Genomic DNA, 23,071 nt, shown 5'->3' with positions numbered 1-23,071 from the left:
GGAACTGATTTCCTTTAGGATTGACTGGTTTGATCTCCCTGCAGGTTCAAGGGACTCTCAAAAGTTTTCTCCAGCACTACAATGCAAAAGCATTAATTCTTCAGCAGGTCAGGGAAAAAGAGACAAAGAAATCTGTTGATGAAGAAATAGTATCAGATGGTGCAGAATGCTTTGCACTCATCATATGAAAGACAAAAAGGAAAGCAAGCAAGCAGTGTAACTTCAGTAAGATGGTAGATAAGACAGAAGTTATTGTACTGTGTGAGATTTGTTTTTGTTTTAATGGACAAGAGAAATAAATGTGCTAGTAGACAGGAGAGAAGAGACCAAGGCGGGGAGAGAGAGATCTAAGAGATTGGCCTGCATTCCTGAGGGACTTGGACCAGCCTTGGTTTCTGACAGCACGGAAGTGGACATTAGGGCTCCCACCAAGACAATGCATTTATCTGAGCTCACATGGCTATCACAGGGCCAGTGGAGATTGCGGTCAGCTGGCCCGTGTGCAAGGCTGTAATGCTAGAGAGCTCTCATCTGGGGCTTGTCTTTGTCTGTGTCTGATTTCCTGCATTCTGCATATAGAAGGCTCAATAGATTAGAAAAAAGAGAGGAATGTTCCTCTCATGTGGGAAGGGTGCATTAGTGTCCTGATCCATTTTTTTTTTCCCATGTTGAGAATATGTTTATGGAGGTAAAGCCTTTATGAACCACACCCAGAATAAAACTCAACCAACCTTTGTTTAGAGCAATGATGATAAGTTGGCAAAATCACTGGGGTTTGATGAAGAGAGCCTCTTCAAGAATGTCAACCCTAACAGGCCCTTAGATGCCATAAAGAAAGAAAATGTTAGCTGCTCAGTCATGTCTGACTCTGTGACCCCAGGGACTGCAGCCCACCAGGCTCCTCTGTCTCTGGGATTTCCCAGGCAAGAACACCGGACAGGATTGCCATTTCCTTCTCCAGGAGATCTTCTCAACCCAGGGATCAAACCCAGGTCTCTTACATCGCAGGCAGATTCTTTACCATCTGAGCCACCAGGGAAACCCAGGCTGAGTGCTTATCCTCAGAGCCAGCTTGTGCTTAATCAATACACCCTCCTCCCTCCTCAGACTGCTTACTATCTCTTATACCTTGCTGTAAATACATAAAAGCACCTCTCGACAGACATGGAAACTTACCCATTATAGGTCAAAAAAAGAAAACAAAACAAGTGTCAACCTATTTTGTTCACTCCTATAAAGATCACCATCTCCATTTCATCAAGAAACCATACCAATGCCACAAAGACAATAAGAAATTTCCTTTTGAATATGTTTTTAAAATTCACCAAGCGTTTTCCAATGTTATTTCATTTAAATCTCTCTGAGTCCGGTCATAAGTCCCATGATCGCTATTTTACAGAGAAGTCAGGTTGGGAGAGTTCTGTGTAAGAAGGTACTGAAACCTCTCTGTGAGAAGGGCTGGAACATGCTAGAACACGAGTATAAACATGGGATGTAGATGCTAACTGACAGGACTGGAGGAGGAAATCTCCAGAAATGCCCTTTGCCCAGGGGTGTCCTGAGACAAGGGTCAACATGAAAAGCGACAGCACATGAGCTTCGCGAGCTTGATTTCTAATGGGGAATTCAGGCTGGAGCATGACTCTGGGGCCAGCTTACACAAAATGGACAAGGAGAGAAGAGCCAGAGAGAGTGGTGTTGAGTCACTCTATTTGCCACTAATGAACAGGGCGAGGCTGACTTTGTCTCTAGACAGCCCCCGGCTTGTTGGGCATGTGAGTGATCAAAAGGCAGACAGAGAGGCCTTCACACTCTACACGTACTCCTGCCTCTGCCTGGGAGGGTATGATAGACACACGCACACACATGCACACATACGCAACCAACATACATGCACAGACCCACAAATCTACACACACATTCACATGTATGCATATACAAACATGCATACATTTGTGTGTAAGCATACATGCACAGACCTACAAACATACATATGCACACAAACACGCATGCAAATTCTCTCACCTGCAGACTGGGTCTTTTTACGCATGGCCCCTAACGCCTATTTTGATCCCTGGGTTGGGAAGATTCCCTGGAGGAGGGCATGGCAACCCAATCCAGGATTCTTGGCCTGGGAAATCCCATGGACGGAGGAGCCTGGCGGACTACAGTCCATGGGGTCGCAAAGAGTCAGGCACGACCGAGCAACTAAGCGCAGCACAGTACCCAACACTTGGCATCTGACATGGCCAGATTCAAACTGCCATCCCCCGGAAGGACCTGGGGGGCCTGAAAGGAGTGTTTCTCTCCTTCCCTCCATTAGAACTCAGACAAAAAGCCAGGACCTCTGACTCAGATCCTGGGCTTTTTCTACCAGGAAGACAAAAACAAGTGTAATGAGGACTTCTGCCATCATCTTAACGATCAGGAGAGGAAACGATCCAATAAAAGGGGAGCCCGAGAGAAGGGGTCCAAGTCAGTAACACAAACCAGCGGTTTAGGAGGAGTGCACACTTGGGCTGCATCTCCACAACGCCCCCCCACCCCGGCAGAGGTGGGGCTCCTTTTAGTCTCAAAGCATCAGTTTCCACTGACCCAGAAAGGCCCACGTGTCCGCACAGAATGGATGCGGCCGCTGTGGCCAGCCTCCTGCTTGCCTGCCGCCGCCTCACTGGAGCTTCGGGCCAGAGCATCTCCTTCTCAGGGAGCCAAGCGTGCACAGCAAGAGCATCTGAACTTGGAAGGACCTTTCGTCCGGGAGAAAGCGAACCATGACAGAGTCTGGCACAGAGCTGGGCTGAAGCTCCAGACGTCCAGAGCCCTAATCATCCACAGACGTTTCAGGACCCATCCCAGGACAGCGGAGGGTTCTCAGGAAAGAGGGGGAGGGCCGCTCTCCTCCCCAGGGCCCCTTGCCCCGCTCCAACGCGCCCTGACTAATCATCTTAGTAGGTGTTGGGTTGGAGTCAGCAAGGGGTTTGCCGAAGGTCACTGACTTGCTTTGTTTACACGGCTAATTTTATCGCTGCTTGGAAGGCTAATGGTATTATTTATACTTTAACTGTGATAAATGTCCAGTTAAAGCAGAGTTGGGGCAAGTGAAAGACCAAGGCAACAAATCCCAAACTTCTTCGCACAGGAAATATTCCCATTTGTGAGCTCCCCAATCTCTCCTGAGCCTTGTGTTCCAGTGGGAGGAGCAGTGCTTCTAGACCAGAGCGTCTCAGACTCTGGTCTCAGAACAGCCAGCATCAGAGCCCCTGGGAGTGGTGGCGGGCAGGCCGTGAGAACCTGCCCTTGTCTGTGAGACCCTCTGAGACCCCATCTCCACAGAGGATATGGGGAGATGCTGGAGAAAGGCAGGGTCCGGGCCATGACTCAAAACCCAGTTGTGAAGCCATTATTTCAGAGTCATCTGTTCTTGTTTAAGACTTCAGGGGAGGCTTGGACTTTTAATCGTCTGTGCGATAGACCAGTGCTTGTCAGCATTTAATGTGCACGCAAGTCACCTGGGAAAACACAGATTCTGTTTGGAGAGGTCTGGGGTGGGGCCTGAGATTGTGCATTTTAACAAACTCCCATGGGAGGCAATGCTGCTGGTCCACGGACCACACCTGGATCCTCAGGTCACAGGAGAACACTGGGGTATGGAGACGTCATTCCAGACATCACTGTGTGTTGGCCTCCTGAGCCTCCCAGCCGCTCCTCACCCTCTGCCTGCCCACAGCTCTCCCCACCCCACCGCTGTCCACACCTTCAACAAAACGGACTTCTTAATGCGGAGCAAACCATGTGATTCCATATCCATGAACTGACCTCTCACAGCATTCTCCTTTTCTTGACTAGTCTCCTCCTGGCCAATTCAAATACTAGAACATCCACTCAGCCTCAGAGACCTAGCTTGAATGCTTCTTGCCACATGATGACCTGGGTCCCACCCCGGGTGAGCTTTTGGCTTGTTTTCTTTTTTTCCCCTTATAACAGGAAGTTGGTACCTTTTGGCCACCATTCATCCAATTTTCCCTAGTCCATTCTGCCTCCATTAACCATTCATCTGATCTCTTCCTATGAGTCTGTTTGTTCATTTGCTTTTAGATTTCACATGTGAGATCATATAGGTTCTGTCTTCCTCTTTGTCTAACTCAATAAAACTAAGCCATGCCATGTGGGGCCACCCAAGACAGACAGGGTCATGGTGGAGAGTTCTGACAGAATGTGGTCCACTGGAGAACGGAATGGCAAACCACTTCAGTATTCTTGCCTTGAGAACCCCATGAACAGTATGGTTATGACCAACCTAGACAGCATATTAAAAAGCAGAGACATTACTTTGCCAACAAAGGTCCGTCTAGTCAAGGCTATGGTTTTTCCAGTGGTCATGTAGGGATGTGAGAGTTGGACTATAAAGAAAGCTGAGTGCCGAAGAATTGATGCTTTTGAACTGTGGTGTTCAGGTCGCAAAGACTCAGACATGACTGAGCAACTGAACTGAGCTGAACCGAACATTTCACTTAGCATGATATCCACAAGATCCATCTGCATTGTCATAAATGCAAGATTTAGTTATTTTTTATGGTTAAATAATATTCTATTGCATGTATGTGTGTGTATATACATCACAACTTCTTCAGTCATTCATCTATCAATGGAAACTCAGGTTGTTTCCGTGTCTTGGCCATTATGGTTGTTGAGTCACTAAGTCGCGTCTGACTGTTTGGGATCCCATGGACTGCAGCATGTCAGGCTTCCCTATCCTTCACTGTCTCCTGGAGTTTGCTCAAACTCATGTCATTGTTATTTTGGCTATTATATCTCTTCCCTTTTTAATGATGACCATTCTAACAGGCAGGAGGTGAAACCTACTGTGGTTTCCATCTCCCTTTCTGAGTTCTGTTGAGAAGATGAGGTGTATAACATGCCCCCTACCACGTGCTGGATCACAGGTGAGGAAGCTAGCGTGGCAGAGCCAGGTTCCTGTTTGCTAAGTGACTAGATTTCAAAACAACTTGACATTAAAGCAGGATGAGCCACTGGCTGAGTGAGTCGTGCAGACCGTGAATGCTAAGGTGCTCTGGGTGTCCAGAATGGTTCCTGAGGACCAGTGAAAGAGACAGGGGAAGGGGAATGGAGGCGCCTGAGCTCTGACGTCAGGCCTGGGTGCTGGCACCCACAGCAAACGGGAACTGGTCTGCTGCTTTATTAGTGGTTGGGCAGATCTCCCAGTCTCCCTCACATTCTACCTGCCCCCAGTGTAAGCCACAGCAGGACTCTCTGCCTGAGGTGGAGCTCCTCAGCTGACCCGCTCACACAACAGGGGGAGTCCATCTTCTGTGACCTGGGGCCCAGGCCACAAAATCCTTCTTGGGGTGAGAGAAGACACACACTCAGGCCTACAACCCTTCCCGAGGGAGGCCCGGCACTGGGGCCGTGGGGTGCTGGCGAGGAGGCCTGCTGAGATGGAAAGGCCTCAGCCTGTGGCCTGACTCCCCCTTCCCAGGTGACCAGGTAGGGCAGGCAGGGTCCCCAGCTCCTCTGGTGGGGCTTCCCTCCTTCACCTTCTACCCTCACCTCCTCCCCCAGGCTCTCTGCCCAGGATCCGCCCTGGGAGCACCACCTGATTAAATTCTGGGGGAGGGGGCCACACTCTCCCAGCAGAGGTGAATGTTTGTGGCAGGGGGAGGGTGGGCTGGGGCTGGAGTGTGGGGTATCTCCCAGCCTCTCCTAAGGCAGCGGCCCAGTTCCCAACCCTAGGGTCTGGATGCCCAAGCTAGCTGTGACCCCCTGGTCTGCCCCTCCCCAGCTCACTTCCCCTGGGCCTCAACGACCATTTCCTCCGCCCCCAGGACACCATCATCTGGGGCCTTCACCCCTCACGCAGCCCTCGGCCTGCTTTTCCTGGATGTGGTTTGCGAATCAGGATTGCGCAACGAAGACTATAAACTCCTCCATCACAGAAACCACGTCTTAGACATTTGCCCCTTTAGCTCCCAGTCCTGTTCCCTGGACATGGATGGTACTCAATAAATACTTCTAGGGGCAAAGAAAGCATCCTTGGAGGATCTGGAGAATAACATCCAGTGTAAGAACTACCAGCCTGGGGATCATATGAACTGAGAAAAGACAGAAAAAAAATCTATGTCTGAAAGATAAGGAGGAAATGGATCAAGATGGGATGGGGCCACATTCCAGTGGATGGTATGTGTATGAAATTCATCATAGCCTGTTCTGCAGAATCGGCCACCTCAGGGCCCTCAGCCCCATGGGTGGCAGGGTACAATTCTGGCCTGGGGGAAGTTGTGTTAAAAATCCCATGTCCCTACTGGGCTCACTTACTTTGGAAGCTGTGTTTCAGGACCAAATTCTGGGATAGAAGGGTGTTTCCAATTCCCACTAGATGATAAAGCAGCAGCTAAATGGGGACTCTGAGGAAGCAGCTGGAATCTGGCACTCGCTGATGTCATGGTTTTTAGTGGTTTTTTTTTTCTTTTTAGGAACACAGATCCCTGGGAATGGACATCCACCCTCATCTCGGAGATGTGTTATGTCTAATCGCATGTCCTCGGCAGCTGCCCCAAACGCCAGACCACTGGTGGAGATGCTGCTTTGCTCCTGCCTCTTGGGAGGTCCCCTTGTGCCTGCTTAGTGGCCTCATCCTGAGAATCCTCATGTACTTAATTTATATGAGTCACCGTTTGGGCAAAAGAGGCAATCTCTTTTGTGTAGGGGTGTCTCCCAGCCTCTCTTAAGGCAGTATGTTTGCTCATCAGAGTTTGGTAGAAAACTAAACTTACTACAAATGAGAAAACTGTATGAAAGGAGATATTCCCCTTCACTGAGAATCACAGAAATTATCTTGACCAAGACTTTCATACAAATCAAAGTGCAAAGGCAAATTCCACAGAAACATTACAAATTCAGTATCACACTGCCCACGTACTTCATGTTTTCCAGAATGAAATCACATCATCATGCCTCTAATCATAAATCACCATCTTTCTATTTATTCAAGTTTCCTTTTGTGTCTCTCAGTACATCAGTGCACCCTGTACCACCGCCTTGTCATTTTGTTTTCTGAGGACTCATGTGAATGGGACTTGTTACATCTTCCAAAGACAACTGTTCTCTTATAATGGCATTAAGATTTCATATATTTATTTTATAATTGACCACATTACTGTAGTTTCTTGGAGAAGGAAACGGCAACCCACTCCAGTATCCTTGCCTGGGAAATCCCAAGGATGGAGGAGTCTGGAGGGCCACAGTCCATGGGGTTGCAAAGAGTTGGAGACGACTCAGCAACTAAACAACAACTGTAGTTTCTACCAAGTCTATTTTTTTTTAAGTGTATTTTAGAAAGGATAAGTGTATCTTATACCATGGACAGAGGAGCCTGGTGGGCTACAGTCCATAGAGTTGCACAGAGTCGGGCACGACTGAAACGACTTATCACGCATGCACGCACGATTCCTTAGTCAGGTATATTTATTGCTATTATTTTGACTCCAATAGTTAAGAAACTGAGGTTCAGAGAGATTGTTTTTCCAATATACAATATACAATCAGAAAGTGATAGAATGTGGAAGAGTTTTTACCTGATGGAGGTTATTCGTCCCTTGAGAGTTTGAAAGGATTCACCTATCTAGAGTTGACACATTTATTGGTGGTAATACCTTGACTTTTTTCAATTTTTCTCTTAAGTATTTATTTCAGATTTCTTGTTAAGTAAACTTTTATATCTTTCTAATATTTTCACATTTATTAACTTTAGACTTTATAGTATCATCAGACTTTATACTATTTAGACTTTATACTGTTATTCTCATAGTATTTTATCTCTTTAATCTCTGATTATACATATTTTCTAATGCTTAAAGTTACTTTTTTGAGTGTGTTTCCTTTTTTACTTGACAAACTAAATGTCACCATTTACTGTTGTAGTATTTCTAAATTCAAATTTATTGATTTCTGCTTTTATGTTTTGTAATTATTCCTCTTTCATTTTTTCTATATTCTTTGGTTTATTTCTTGTTTTAGTTCCTTGTTTGTTTTTCTTCTTCCAATTTCTTGAGTTAGTCTATTTTTTATTCCATTTTGGGTATTAAAGTATTTATGATTATGAATTTGTCTCTGAACAATGCTCTGCTTGCCATTTCCCATAAACTTTTAATTTGTTGTGTTCACAGCACTATTGCTTTCTAAATATACTTTAATTGAAGATCCATGTTTCCCTTTCTTCCGAGAGCTACTTAGGACAGTGCATTAAAGTTTCCAGATGATTGAGATTATTCTATTATTATGTTTTGGTTATTTCTAGCTTTACAGATTCATAATTAGAATGCATAGTCCATAGAATTTCTGTTTAATAGATACCATGCTGATTAAAACCACATTATTAATCATTTTATATAAATTTTCTTTCTATCCTTTCCCTCCTGTTTCTTTTGCTTAACAGTGAGAAAAGAGCTTTGCTAATGCCTCCAGAGTTTCTGTTTCCACCAACTGTTCCTTCAACACTTTTTATCTGTTTTAATGGTGTTTGGGAGGCACAAATACTCATAATTTTATATTTCCCTTGTGGACTACAAGCTTCAATTTAAAATAATATTTGTCCTATGTAATTTTTTTTTGCCTTGAATTCTACTTTTGTTTTAGTATCACAGTGTTTTCCCTTGGCTTGTATTCACATGATTTATATTACCATCTCCTTTATTTTTAGAGTTTTAAACAAAGTATTCTATTCCAATCATGTTAAAAGTTAAATAATGCTAAAAGGCATTTAGGAAAACAAACAAACAGAAAACCCCACAGATAGTGAAGAATCATATATATGGAGGGCTGACTGTAAGTCACACTCAGATTTTCATTGTGCACTTATAAGTTGCATAGTATTATACATCAATATGCACTCGCCCTCTGTGATGGCCCACTCTAGAGTGTGCTCCTCTCTGTATCCAAAGAAATCCACTCCTTGCCTATCACTTTGTCTCTCACTGAATTCTTACTGCGATGAGACATCAAGAACCTGAGGTTCATTAGGTCCTGAAACCAGGTACCGTGGGTTTTGGCTGGGCTTGAGTCCCAGCCATGTAGGTTCAAGACCCAGTCTGAGGTAAACGGTTTCAGTACCAAAGCCTGTTCTACAGGTACAAGAAAAGAATGATTCTTTATCATTTAAGTACAAACTCCAAGTTGAACAAAATTGAACAATGGACAATTCAAGAGACATTAAGCATTACACCTCAGTTTTGCATCATTCCTTACTTAAAAAGCTTCTGGAAACAACAGGGATAGAAAAGGACTATTAGTTCAATCGGTAAAGAATCTGCCTGCAGTGCAGGAGATCGGGGTCTGATCCCTGGATCTGGATGATCCCCTGGAGAAGGAAATGGCAACCCACTCCAGTATCCTTACCTGGAAAATCTCATGGACAGAAGAGCCTGGTGGGCTGCAGTCCATGGGGTCACAAAGAGTCGGGCACAACTGGGCGACTAACACTTACACTTACTTATACATCAACATAACTTCAATGAAAAGTCAGTTGGACTCAGATTTTCAAGTATGAGGGTCAATACCCCAACCCTTTATTGTTCAAAGGTCAACTGTGTGTATATACACAAACACACATACACATTATATACATTGTGTGTGTGTGCGTATATAAGTACAGGTTTATGAACTGGATTGCTGATAATGCTGATAAAAATTGCTGATAATGTTCTTCTCAGGAGGAAGGAAGGATGAGCATAGGTATTTTAGTATTGCACGCATGACCAGGGTCATGTATCAGCAGGAAAAAAAGAAGTGAATATAAAAATGGGTTTCCCAGGGATGCAGTGGTAAAAATCCACCTGCCAAGGCAGGAGTCACAGGAGTTGCAGGTTGGATCGATCCCTGGGTCAAGAAGATACCCTGGCATAGGAACTGGCAACCCACCTCAGTATTCTTGCCTGGAAAACCCCATGGGCAGTGGAACTTGGCAGACTATAGTCTGTGGGGTCGCAAAGAGTTGAACATACTCAGTACATAGGCATGAATATGAAGACTATGCAAAAGGATGAACTTACAGGACCTGATGCTATTCCACACTCTTGTACATACATATGTGTCAAGAAAGCCACATTTCTAGCTTAGAGACTGAGAGAGATCATTGTAATGCCTTTTACTGATACTGGAAATTTGGGAACAGGCACCAATTTTTGGAAAAGTGATGAAGAACATAGATATGTTTAAATTTGATTTACATGACTCAGTCCATCAACAAATCTACTGAGCACCGGAGTATACCCAGAGCCTTGTCCAATGACAGACACATGGCAACTTTTCAAGAATTATTAACTTATGCTCAAGGCCACACAGTCCTGTGCTGCTGGCTGGGCATGGAGACGTGAACCAGCCAGGCTTGGGGCCATCTTCATGGAACTCTGGAGACTAGAAGATAAAAGCAGCCCCAAGAATGCACACGGAGGGCTGTTTTTGTAAAACAATGGATCTCCAAGGTTGCTATCAAGGCCAATAATGGGGAGGTGACCTAGCGAAGGGAGGACCCAGCAGAGGCGCCAGTGTGGAAGAGGCCTTTCAGCAGAGGTTGAAGGAGGCCCAGTCTGCCCCACCTTGGGCAGAAGTTCCATGCGAGAGACTGAGATCTCAGGCCAGGTGAAGCTGGTGGGAGAAACGGGCCCCAGGTGGAGGGGACTCCTGCACAGAGACCCTGAAGCACAAGATGGCAGGCAGGTCCCTGGACTTAAGAAGTGAGGGCTGAGAGAGAGCAGTGACAGGACAGAGACAGAAGGAGCTTCCTCGTCCACCTGGACCAAGCCTTAGCCTAGTGCGTGCCAGACTCGGGGCGGGGGAGGCGCCCAGCCAGAGGCAGCGACACTTGAATGTCTGGGTGGTGATTTATAGGACGAAGACTCAGCCTCCTGAGGTCAGAGTAACGCAGTGTTTGTCCCGCTGTGCGAACGCTGCACGCGGGCTGTTCTGAAGCTGTCAGTGCCTCATCAGGAAGATGGGAGAGGGAGGGAGCAGAGAGGAGAAACAGCTGGATTCACTTACACTTAAGATACATATAGTTTAGAAATAAATGACCTGTCAAAGTGTGTCTCGTTTCTTGCTTATTCCAACATGTTTGAAAAGGTTTAAATTGTTTGGTTGAGGCCAGAATTTTCTAAGGATCAGGCTTGCTTCGTGTCTCTGTTAACACTTGGGGTCCTTTTCTGCTTGGCCTTGTGTGATCTGAATCAAATAAAAATGATTTCTAATCAACCCTCTGACTGGATGGAGCCTAGATCTCCAAAATAGACTGTATGAAAACTGTCATGAGGACAGCAAGGAGATCAAGTCAGTCAGCCCTAAAGGAAATCAACCCTGAATATTCATTGGAAGGACTGATGCTGAAGTTGAAGCTCCAAATACTTCGGCCACCTGATGCGAAGAGCCCACTCACTGGAAAAGACCCTGAGGCTGGGAAAGCTGGAGGGCAGGAGGAGACAGGGGCGACAGGATGAGACAGTTAGATGACAGGATGAGACGGTTAGATGGCCATGGACATGAGAGTGAGCAAGCTCCGGGAGATACTGAAAGACAGGGAAACCTGGTGTGCTGCAGTCCATGGGGTCGCAAGGGGTCAGACATGACTGAGCGACTGAACAACAACATGAACCCAACAGCAAACACTGATGGCCCTACCTTCAGAGACAAGGCATACTCCTCCAATTTTCCAGCAGCTCCCTGCCACCTCTTGCCTGGGTAGCTACAGTGTTTTCTCAAGTACTCTTCTTGCTTTTACCCTTGACTCTTCTATGGTCTAAGTTTAGGATGGTAACCAGAGATTTAATCCAAGAGTTAACCAGACTTTAATCCCTTCTCTGCTTATATTCCTCCTGTATTATGGTTCTTCTGAGAGAGGGCTTCCCTGATAGCTCAGTTGGTAAAGAATCTGCCTGCAATGCAGGAGACCCTGGTTTGATTCTTGGATCAGGAAGATCCACTGGAGAAGGGATAGGCTACTCACTCCAATATTCTTGAGCTTCCCTTGTGGGCTCAGCTGGTAAAGAATACACCTGCAATGTGGGAGACCTGGGTTTGATCGCTGGGTTAGGAAGATCCCCTGGAGAAAGAGTCAGACATGACTGAGCAACTTTCACTTTCACTTCTGAGAAACAGTACAAGTAGAACACGTAAATAGAGAGGGATGTAAGGGATTGGCTCGTGAATTTCTGGAGGCTGACAAGACCAAAATCTGCAGGGTGGGCCAGCAGGCTGGAGAGTCGGGGACAGTCAATGGTGCATTACAAGCCCAAAATTCTGCTGGCAGAATCCCGTCTTGCTCTGGAGAGAGGTCAGTCTTTTGTTCCACTCAGGCCTTCCACTGATGGGATGAGGCCCACCCACATTATGGACAGCAATCTGCTTTACTCAAAGTCCACCAATTGAAATATAAATCTCCTCCAAAACACCCTCATGGAGACATCCAGAATAATGTGTGGTTACCTGTCTAGGCACTGTGGTCCAGTTGGGTTGCCAGACATAATGAACCATCACATCTCCTAACAATGGCCCATAGGCTCCTCACTGCTAGTTCTCAGCCATGGCTGCATGATGGAATCACCAGGAAGACTTCGGAAACCACTGACCACTGGGGTCTCAACCCCACAAAGTTGAATCAGTAGTATGAGCTGGACATGAGGATTTTTATAAGGTCTTGGGTGGTTTTCATGTATAGGAAAGTTTGAGAGCAATCACCAGGCACAAATGGCCCCTCCCACCACTATGACCTGCCACCCTGCTCTTCACTGAATTCCCTGCAGCCATACTGGGCTTTCTTTGACCATTCTAAATACACACACACGCGTGCATGCGTGCCCACCAGGGATGCATGGCTCACTTCCTTCAGAACCATCCTCCAACACCCTACTCCAATCCCATCACATCTGTGAAACCTTTCTTGATCACTCCAAGCAACAGAGCAGTCTCACTTCTCACCCTGGCTTATTTTTCTCCATTACACTATCAATACCTGAAACACTCATATTTCTAGTTATTCACTATTATATCTGTCCATCTTCCACTAGAATATAAATGCCATAAGGATAGAGACCATGTTTGTCCTACTCACTGCTGAGTTCCCATGGCTTAGAACAATGCCTGGTATTGTGTAGGAGCTTAGTAGATATTTGTTGAATGAACAAATGAGTGATAAGTGATATGATTTTTTTTTCTCCAACAATTCAACTTTTATACACTGTGGGATGCCTCACTGTGACACATTTGAACCCATTTCTGCTATGTGAGAGTTCTCAAATACAGTCAGATGGAGGTGCTTTGGACAAACCAACTATTTGGTGCTTTAGAGATGCCACATCTTCTCAGAGATTAGAAGGGTGGTTACCAGAGACAAGATGAAGTGGGAAATGGGGATGAATTCTCCAAAGTGTAGAAAGTCTCAGTTAAACAAGAAGAGTAAGTTATGGAGATCTAATGTATAGCACAATGATGTTAATGAACAAGACTGTATTGGATACTTGAAATTTACTAAGAAGGTAAAACATAAGTGTAGAAAGAGAGAGAAGGAATGGGAGGGATGAAAGGAGGGAAAGAAGAAAGGAGAGACGGAAAGAAGGAAGGGAGCAAGGTGGGGATATCTAAGATAATGGTTGTATTAATCAGCTTCACCATGGAGATCATTTCACCGTGTATATGTATATCAAGACATCAAGTTGTACACCTTAATAATACAAGTTCTATTTGTCAAGTGTACCTTAATAAAACTGAAAAAAAAATAAAGAAAAAAGAAGAAAAAGATGCCTGACTTTCTAACTGGAATCTTGAGTTACTTTGCCGACACTCATTTTAGCAGAGTCAGGGGCTGGACAGGGAGGAAGTGCATTTTTTATTTCTATTCTTGACTGCTGTCTCCTTCAGCCCAAGAGGTGCACATTTCCATTATGTATAGAAGCACATGTGAAACCCTAAGTCAACTAATGATCCTATTTCCACTTTACACCAGTGTTGGTTGGCGTCCTCTTGGCTGGGCATGGTGGCTTTGCTGACTCAAGACTCAAGCTTGTTATCACAGCTGGGAATCTCCCAGAAGAAGTTCTGCAACTTTATCTCCCTGTTCTTAGCCTGGAAGGCTCTCACTGGGCATTTGTTAAATTGATGTTACACTACTTAGTTGTGCCAAACAGTCTCAGGAAAGCTTTTGAAGGGACTCATGTAAGGCCACCACTAGACAAAACCAGAGCTCAGACAGAATGTTCTTGACTGTCAGGTTCTCTCTCTGCATCTTCACAACACAAAGGAAACTTCTGGGTTAAGAGAAGCCCAGAATCTCCTCCCCTCATTTCAGTTTATCCCGGGAGCATGTTCTTAATAATAAAAGACTTGCATGGAATCCTTGACTCAGGTCTTCTGGGGAATCTGAACAAAAAACATCCAGCACCAAATAAAGTACATTTGCTCAGTATGCGTTTTCTATATGAAGGAACAAATGAATCACTGATACTTTTTCCTTAAAACACAGTCTTGGTGTCACTGTGTGATCAAATTCCTCTACTAGGATCATTGGCATGTGCAATAACACACATGTAATTGAGGGAAAGATACTTTTCACAAGCCACACATGATGACATGCAATTTTCTTGGAAAATAAGCTTCTGTTACTACCCCTGTTCTTTTTTTTTTTCCATTTATTTTTATTAGTTGGAGGCTAATTACTTTACATCATTACAGTAGTTTTTGTTATACATTGAAATGAATTAGCCATGGATTTACATGTATTCCCCATCCCAGTCCCCCCTCCCACCTCCCTCTCCACTCGATCCCTCTGGGTCTTCCCAGTGCACCAGGCCCGAGCACTTGTCTCATGTACCCAACCTGGGCTGGTTATCTGTTTCACCCTAGATAATATACATGTTTCAATGCTGTTCTCTTGAAACATCCCACCCTCGCCTTCTCCCAGAGTCCACAAGTCTGTTCTATACATCTGAGTCTCTTTTTCTGCTTTGCATATAGGGTTATCGTTACCATCTTTCTAAAGTCCATATATATGTGTTAGTATACTGTAATGGTCTTTATCTTTCTGGCTTACTTCGCTCTGTATAATGGGCTCCAGTTTCATCCATCTCATTAGAACTGATTCAAATGAATTCTTTTTAATGGCTGAGTAATATTCCATGGTGTATATGTACCACAGCTTCCTCATCCATTCGTCTGCTGATGGGCATCTGGGTTGATTCCATGTCCTGGCTATTATAAACAATGCTGTGATGAACATTGGGGTGCACGTGTCTCTTTCAGATCTGGTTTCCTCGGTGTGTATGCCCAGAAGTGGGATTGCTGGGTCATATGGCAGTTCTATTTCCAGCTTTTTAAGAAATCTCCACACTGTTTTCCATAGTGGCTGTACTAATTTGCATTCCCACCAACAGTGTAAGAGGGTTCCCTTTTCTCCACACCCTCTCCAGCATTTATTGCTTGTAGACTTTTGGATAGCAGCCATCCTGACTGGCGTATAATGGTACCTCATTGTGGTTTTGATTTGCATTTCTCTGATAATGAGTGATGTTGAGCATCTTTTCATGTGTTTGTTAGCCATCTGTATGTCTTTCTTGGAGAAATGTCTGTTGAGTTCTTTGGCCCATTTTTTGATTGGGTCATTTATTTTTCTGGAGTTGAGCTGGAGGAGTTGCTTGTATATTTTTGAGATTAATCCTTTGTCTGTTGCTTCGTTTGCTATTATTTTCTCCCAATCTGAGGGCTGTCTTTTCACCTTGCTTATAGTTTCCTTTGTTGTGCAAAAGCTTTTAAGTTTCATTAGGTCCCATTTGTTTATTTTTGCTTTTATTTCTGAAATTCTGGGATGTGGGTCATAGAGGAGCCTGCTGTGATTTATGTCGGAGAGTGTTTTGCCTATGTTCTCCTCTAGGAGTTTGATAGTTTCTGGTCTTACATTTAGATCTTTAATCCATTTTGAGTTTATTTTTGTGTATGGTGTTAGAAAGTGTTCTAGTTTCATTCTTTTACAGGTGGTTGACCAGTTTTCCCAGCACCACTTGTTAAAGAGGTTATCTTTTTTCCATTGTATATCCTTGCCTCCTTTGTCGAAGATAAGGTGACCATAGGTTCGTGGATTTATCTCTGGGCTTTCTATTCTGTTCCATTGATCTATATTTCTGTCTTTGTGCCAGTAGCATACTGTCTTGATGACTGTGGCTTTGTAGTAGAGTCTGAAGTCAGGCAGATTGATTCCTCCAGTTCCATTCTTCTTTCTCAGGATTACTTTGGCTATTCGAGGTTTTTTGTATTTCCATACAAATTGTGAAATTATTTGTTCTAATTCTGTGAAAAATACCGTTGACTACCCCTGTTCTTTTGGTTCACCGGGCAGGTACTGCAAGGCCTATCCAACTGTCTATTCATTTGCATCAGAGAATTATCCATTCTGAGCTCGTGGAACATAATACCAGCTTCTGAAAAGCTGGACCCATGGGAAGCTGTAGAGTAACACGCATTGAAGACACCTGCTCTCCAATACTTGCTCCAGTCCCCCTGCTTCTCTGATGCCCGTTGGTCCTGCCACGTAAGGGAACCATCTTGGACCTCTCTTCCACTCGGCTCAATGTCTTCAGCAGCAGCATTTTGGCTCATCAAGTCAGACAAGCCCACGGAGGATCCAGAGTCCATCTGCGTGTGAATATGTGTGTAGGTTAGGGATGACACAGCGATACTAACAATGCAAAAGAAAGATGATTTAGCTTTCAGAGATGACGTGATGGGAGAGAAGGAGAAAGCGAGGTGAGTTTTGGACTGGAGCCTTGAAAGAGAAGATAAAGTAGATAAATACAAAAATAGGGAGAGATCAGTCATTTAAAAAAAAAGAATGGAATAATGCTATCTGTAGCAACATGGATGGACCTAGAGATGATCATACTGAATGAAGGAAGTCAGACAGAGAAAGAAAAGTATACAGGATATTGCTCATATGTGGAATCAAGAAAAAAAAAGATACAAATGAACTTATCCACAAAACAGAAACAGACTCACAAACATAGAAAACCAACTTATAGTTTCCAAAGAAGAAAGGTTGGGGTGGAGGGAGGGATAGATTAGGAATTTGGGATTAACAAATATTTACTACTATATAAAAAATAACACAGGGAAGTATACTCAATTTTTTGTAATAACCTATATAGGAAAAGAATCTGAAAAACACCTCACTACCTATACACACACATATAACTGAATCACTTTGCTATATACCTGAAGCTAACACAATATTGTAAATCAACTATACTTCAATTTTAGAAAGCAAAAATGATTTTAAAAATATAGGGGCAGGTAATTTTCAAAAATAGCAACCTTATACACAAGGATCCGGGCTGTTTAAGAGTGACAGGGAAATTAGGTTGGAATAAAACATGAAATAATTAGACTGATCTCATAATTCATTCCTTCTCTAGCATTTCATTCTGCCTCACCCCAAATCCATATCAACTACGCAGCTCCACCTTCAATTCCTATCTCCCTACCCCCAATTCCACTGCAGGTATGATGGGTCCAGGTCATACCTGTTTGATGCTCAGCACAAGCCAGTGACAAGATGGAGCCAAACCCTTACAGTGAGGGGAGATGCTGAGGGGAGATGGTGCGAACCCATGAAGGGAAGAAGGGGCTCACCAGAAATCTGTGGCTGTTGTAGGGCCAGACATCCACCAGAGATGTAGAAAAGGGAGGCAGGAAGAGAAAACATTGGCATCTGAGATTGTGGAAGGCTTTGAAGTTATACTGGAACAACCACTTTGGGAAAGTAGAAAAGGACATGACCCCAGTACAAATTTGCATGGGGCCAAAATTAGGAGGGACTAGAAATAAGAGATGGAAAAGGAAATGGCAACCTACTCCAGTACTTTTGCCTGGGAAATCCAATGAATGGAGGAGCCTTGTAGGCTACAGTCCATGGGGTCTCGAAGAGTCAGACACAACTGAGCAACTTAACTTTCACTTCACTTTCATGCATTGGAGAAGGAAATGGCAACCCACTCCAGTGATCTTGCCTGGAGAATCCCAGGGACAGAAGAGCCTGGTGGGCTGCTGTCTATGGGGTCGCACAGAGTCTGACACGACTGAAGCAACTTAGCAGCAGCAGAAATAAGAGAAGTGGGATTGTGGGCATTAGCATTCCCTCTGGTGGGAATCGTCTGGAGAGGAAACAGTGATGGAGAGAAAGAAGTGCCATGCATATCAGGGGACGGTGGGACAGCACCTAGGGGTCCCACTATTTACTAGCACATGACAAGGTAATCCCAACTCAGGGGCTAAAGACTACAATCAGTACGTTTATTTGCTCATGATTCTGCAGTGAGAGCTGAGCTCAATGTGGACAGTCTCTAGTGAGTTAAATAGTGCCCCTCCTGGAAAATAGGTTGTGGTTCTAACCCCCAGGACCAAGGAATGCGTCTTAATTAGGAAACTGGGGCTTTGCAGATGCAATGTAGTCAAGGTGAGCTCCTTAGGGTGGGCTCAACTCCAATGACAGTTTCCTTACACGAAGACAGAACTTTGGGCACGGACACAGAAGGGAGACAGCCACGTGACGCCTGGAGTGGCGTGAGGCTGCCAAATGCTGAAGGATACTCGGGGCTACCAGAAGTGGGAAGAGGCAGAGAGGGAACCTCCCCCAGAGCCCTGGGAGGGAGCAGAGCCCTGCCAACTCCTTGATTCCAGACTTCTAGCCTCCAGAACTGTAAGAGAAGAAATGCATGTTGTTTTAAGTCTTTCAGTTTGTGGTTCTTTATTACAGCTACTCTAGGAGGCTAACACGCAGCTCATCAGCATTCCACGTGGCATCAACTGAGGAGGCTCAAGTGGGGCAAGAGGATTCATGTCCGAGATGGCGCTCCCCCCATGGCTGAGTTGGCGGTGCCAAGTACCAGCCATGAAGTAGCTGGACCCGCCGAATGGGAACTTCGGCTATCCTCCACATAGACGCTCAGCATGGCTGGCTTGGGCCTCTCACAGTGCTAAGGTCTTGGGATCTGAGGACTTTTTACATGGTGGATGGCTTTCCCCCTCTTTTAGGCCTGCTAAAGATAACAGCTGAAGAGCTGGACCCACTTCATTTCTCACCCATGCCACTGATTAAAGCAGGTCACAGGGGAGCTGAGGTTCAACCAGCAAGGATACTCTAGAACTTGTGAAGGCCAGGAGCCAAAACAGCCCAGAATTCAAAATATTAAAGAGGTTAAGTGGTAGACATGGAGAATGTAGTGAGAAATAATTGAGGGAGGAAAGGGGAAGCGGCCAATGGAGCAGATGGATAATAATCATTATTCCTTCTATCCACATGGCATTTTAACAGCTTACAAAAATCTGAGCAAATCCAATCCCCACTCAAGTTCTACCACATGCATGTATAAACATGGTGAGTAGATAGGCTACTAATGACCATCTTTCAACAGGCTTGACCCAATACATATGTGTGTGTGTGAGAGAGATACAAGCTATTCTTTTTTTGCTTTCCTAGATTCTAAATGGAAAGGTGTGTTGGGGTTGGCATATTGCATGAGGATGAAGTGTGTGAAAATGGCAAAAAATTAGTTTCATTTGTTTTGTATCCTTCAAGTTCCAATAAGGAAGAAGGCCAAGCAGAGCTGGCTTAGACAACAATGATGTAAAGAGGTCTCTCCCACCCTGGGTGTTTTTGAATTGATGACATGTAACAGAGTTTGGACCATGGAATGAGAAGCCATGAGAGGTTTCCCATATACCAGACCCCATGTCTCAGGTCAAGAGTTCCACTGCGAGATACAGTTCAGGTGCCTGCGTAAACTGCCATGGCCTATTCTCTGCACTGAGGCCAAAGTTTCCCAACAGAGACGACACACCTCCTAGACAGCCCTTCCTGCATCCACAAGATAACCCAGCCCCAGCATATCAGCTCCCTCCCTCTGTTCCTGCCTGTCATCCCACTGCAGCTTCTGAATCCCTTTCAATTTCAAAGGAGAAACATTCTCCTTCAGAAATTATCAGGATACTAAAGGAAACATCTTCAAAGGTTTCAGCCTATTAAATTCAAGAAACGTCGGCGATCACCAGCTTGGTGTCAGGCGCTGGTACATCATCCTCGGCCAAAATAAACACATAAGTTGTGTCTGTGATGGCAGCTCCAGAGAGAAAAGTCCATAAAAATTTATGCTTTTCTATGGGGTGATCACCTTCCACGCATCCATAAAAACCCATTTAACATATTATATGTTAATGTTCTGCAAGACAAACTTACGATTACATGTTTGGCAGAAGTCAGGGTTTGCCAGTCCTGAGACGAGGCTGGGCCAGACACCTCCGAGAACCTTCCTCTTCCCCTTCCAGCTCAGCAGAAACGACCTCAAGCCCCAGAAATGACTGTTCTCTGAGATTCTGACAACCTAGTGCAGTGTGTTCTCAAAACATGGGACAGACTCTGGAAAGGGTTTTCCAGCGGCACACGGACAAACGTTTTCCATTTTGATGGTTATGTACTTATTTTAATATGCATCTACAAATGATTACTGGTAAGTTAAGTCAACTTTATCTTCCATGTTATTACTTAGAATCAGGACAAGAAAGTGCTTGCCTTTCTACAAAGAGTCTATTTAAATGACAAAAGTTAAGTCATCTCACAGATGGCACAGATGTTAAAAATCACAAAGGTGGTCCGTGGATGTAATTATTTTGTCAGAAGTTTCAGCATAGAGACTTCCCTGGTGGTCCAATGGTAAAGACTCTGCACTTCCAATGCAAGGTGGCTGGGTTTGATCCCAGGCTGGGGAACTAAGATCCTACATGCCACACAGCCTGACCAGAAAAAAAAAAAAAAGAAGTTGTTGCATAACCTTGGCATCTCTCAAGTGGTCCTGAGTCTTCAAAAGCATGGAAATACCTACATTTATGGTGATTATATAGGTCACATTTTCTAAAATGTCTTTATTTTCTTGAATGTCTTCTGTATTATCCCCATAAATAACTTAAGTGTCCTGTAAATTTAGATATTTCAGCATCTAAACTACAGTTCTGAGACTGTATACTGGAGTGGGTAGTATACTGAATACTGGAGTGGGTGGCCATTCCCTTCTCCAGGGGATCTTCCCAACCCAGGGATCGAACCCAGGTCTCCCACATTGTAGGCAGATTCTTTATCAGTTGAACCACTAGGGAAGCCCGTGTTCTGAGACAGACCAAACAGAACGTACATCCTTGAAAGACCCTGTGCCCTGAGTCTTGGAAACACAAACACATCCATTGACATCTTGAAATACTCACTAACCAGGGCTGGAATCCAAGCTCCCATGGATTGTGTGTGTAGCAAAGCTACACAAAGCCATTCTACCCATCTGCCCCAGGAGTCCCCCATTCCTCTTATGCTGAAGATTAAAGACACTGTAAAGCATTTTTCCTCAAATTAGGAGAATCATCTGCTTTATCCCATTACAAAAGCAAATAATGGTCACTATAGAAAAATAAGATAGCCAATATGAACAAAAAGAAATGTATACCACTTATAATCCTCACACCAAACTACCCACTTAAAGATCTCAGTGATTATCTCTTGCTGTTGTTCAGTCTCTAAGTCATGTCTGACTCTCTGTGGAACTCCATGGACTGCAGCACGTCAGGCTTCTCTGTCTCACTGTTTCCTGGAGTTTGCCTAAACTCATGTCCATTGAGTCGATGATGTCATCCAGCCATCTCATCTTCTGTCACCCCCTTCTCCTCCTGCCCTCAGTCTTTCCCAACATCAGGATCTTTTCCAGCAAGTCAGCCCTTCACATCAGGTGGCCAGAGAATTGCAGCTGCAGCCTCAGCATCAGTCCTTCCAATGAGTATTCAGGGTTGATTTCCTCTAGGATAGACTGGTTTGATCTCCTTGCTGCCCAAGGGACTCTCAAGACCCTTCTTACGATGTGTGTATCATAAGATCTCTTATAAGACATGTATTTCGTACACATATATTCACAGAGATCATTTTAATGATTCTCTTGCACTCACGGCTTTGTAACTGGCATTTTTCACTTAGTGAAATATTTCCTCCTCTTCTGACTCTGTCTTTGTTCCATCTGTGGACTTCCTCTTAACCCCAACTTACACAGGTTAGAAAGCCCAGGGCTCAGCCCTGGTAGCAATTCTCTTCTACCTCTGCATCCCTCTCCAGTGAGCTCACTGGGTCTCATAGCTTCTAAGTAAATCAGCACACTAAAAATTCCCACAACTATACCTCTAAATTCCAGTCTCGGGTCCAACTTCCTCCATGACATTTCTTATGTCTAATATTCACTTTAAACTTTACCAGTTGAGCCACAAGGGAAGCCCAAGAATCCTGGAGTGGGTAGCCTATCCCTTCTCCAGTGGATCTTCCTGACCTGGGAATTGAACGGGGGTCTCCTGCATTGCAGGTGGATTCTTTACCAACTGAGCTCTCAGGGAAGCCCTTCACTTTTAAACTAAAAGTGCCCAAAACCAAACTCCTGATCTTCCTCATTAAATCCATTCTACTGCCCTTCACATCTCACTTAATAGTAACTCTTTTATTCTAGTTTTTGAGGTCAAAATACTCAGGATCCTGCACTATCTCTTGCTCTCATAACTCACATCCAATCTACCAGGAAAGCACATATGCTCTGCCTTCAAAGCGTGTCCTGAGTCCTTCCACTTCTTACTGCTTCAAAGCGTGTCCTGAGTCCTTCCACTTCTTGGACCACTCTGGTCCCACCCATCCTCATCATCCCTCTTAACAGTGACTATCATCTCAGCAGCCAGAGGGACTTTTTTTTTATCTTCATCATTATATTTTTATTGAAGTATGGTTGATGTACAATATAAATTAGAGGTTTACAATATTGGCTGTACATTTGCAACTAACACAATATCGTTAATCAACTATACTCCAATATAAAATAAAAATGAAATAATCAAAAATAAGTAGTATAAGGGCTTCATTTGTGGCTTAGTAGTAAAGAACACCTACAATGCAGGGGCTGCAGGAGACTCAATTTCTAGCCCTGGAGTGGGAAGATCCCCTGGAGGAGGAAATGGCAAC

The sequence above is a fragment of the Odocoileus virginianus genome, chromosome 17 (assembly GCF_023699985.2).
Source record: "Odocoileus virginianus isolate 20LAN1187 ecotype Illinois chromosome 17, Ovbor_1.2, whole genome shotgun sequence".
Taxonomy (NCBI): Eukaryota; Metazoa; Chordata; class Mammalia; order Artiodactyla; family Cervidae; genus Odocoileus; species Odocoileus virginianus.
This window is presented reverse-complemented; position numbering follows the sequence as displayed.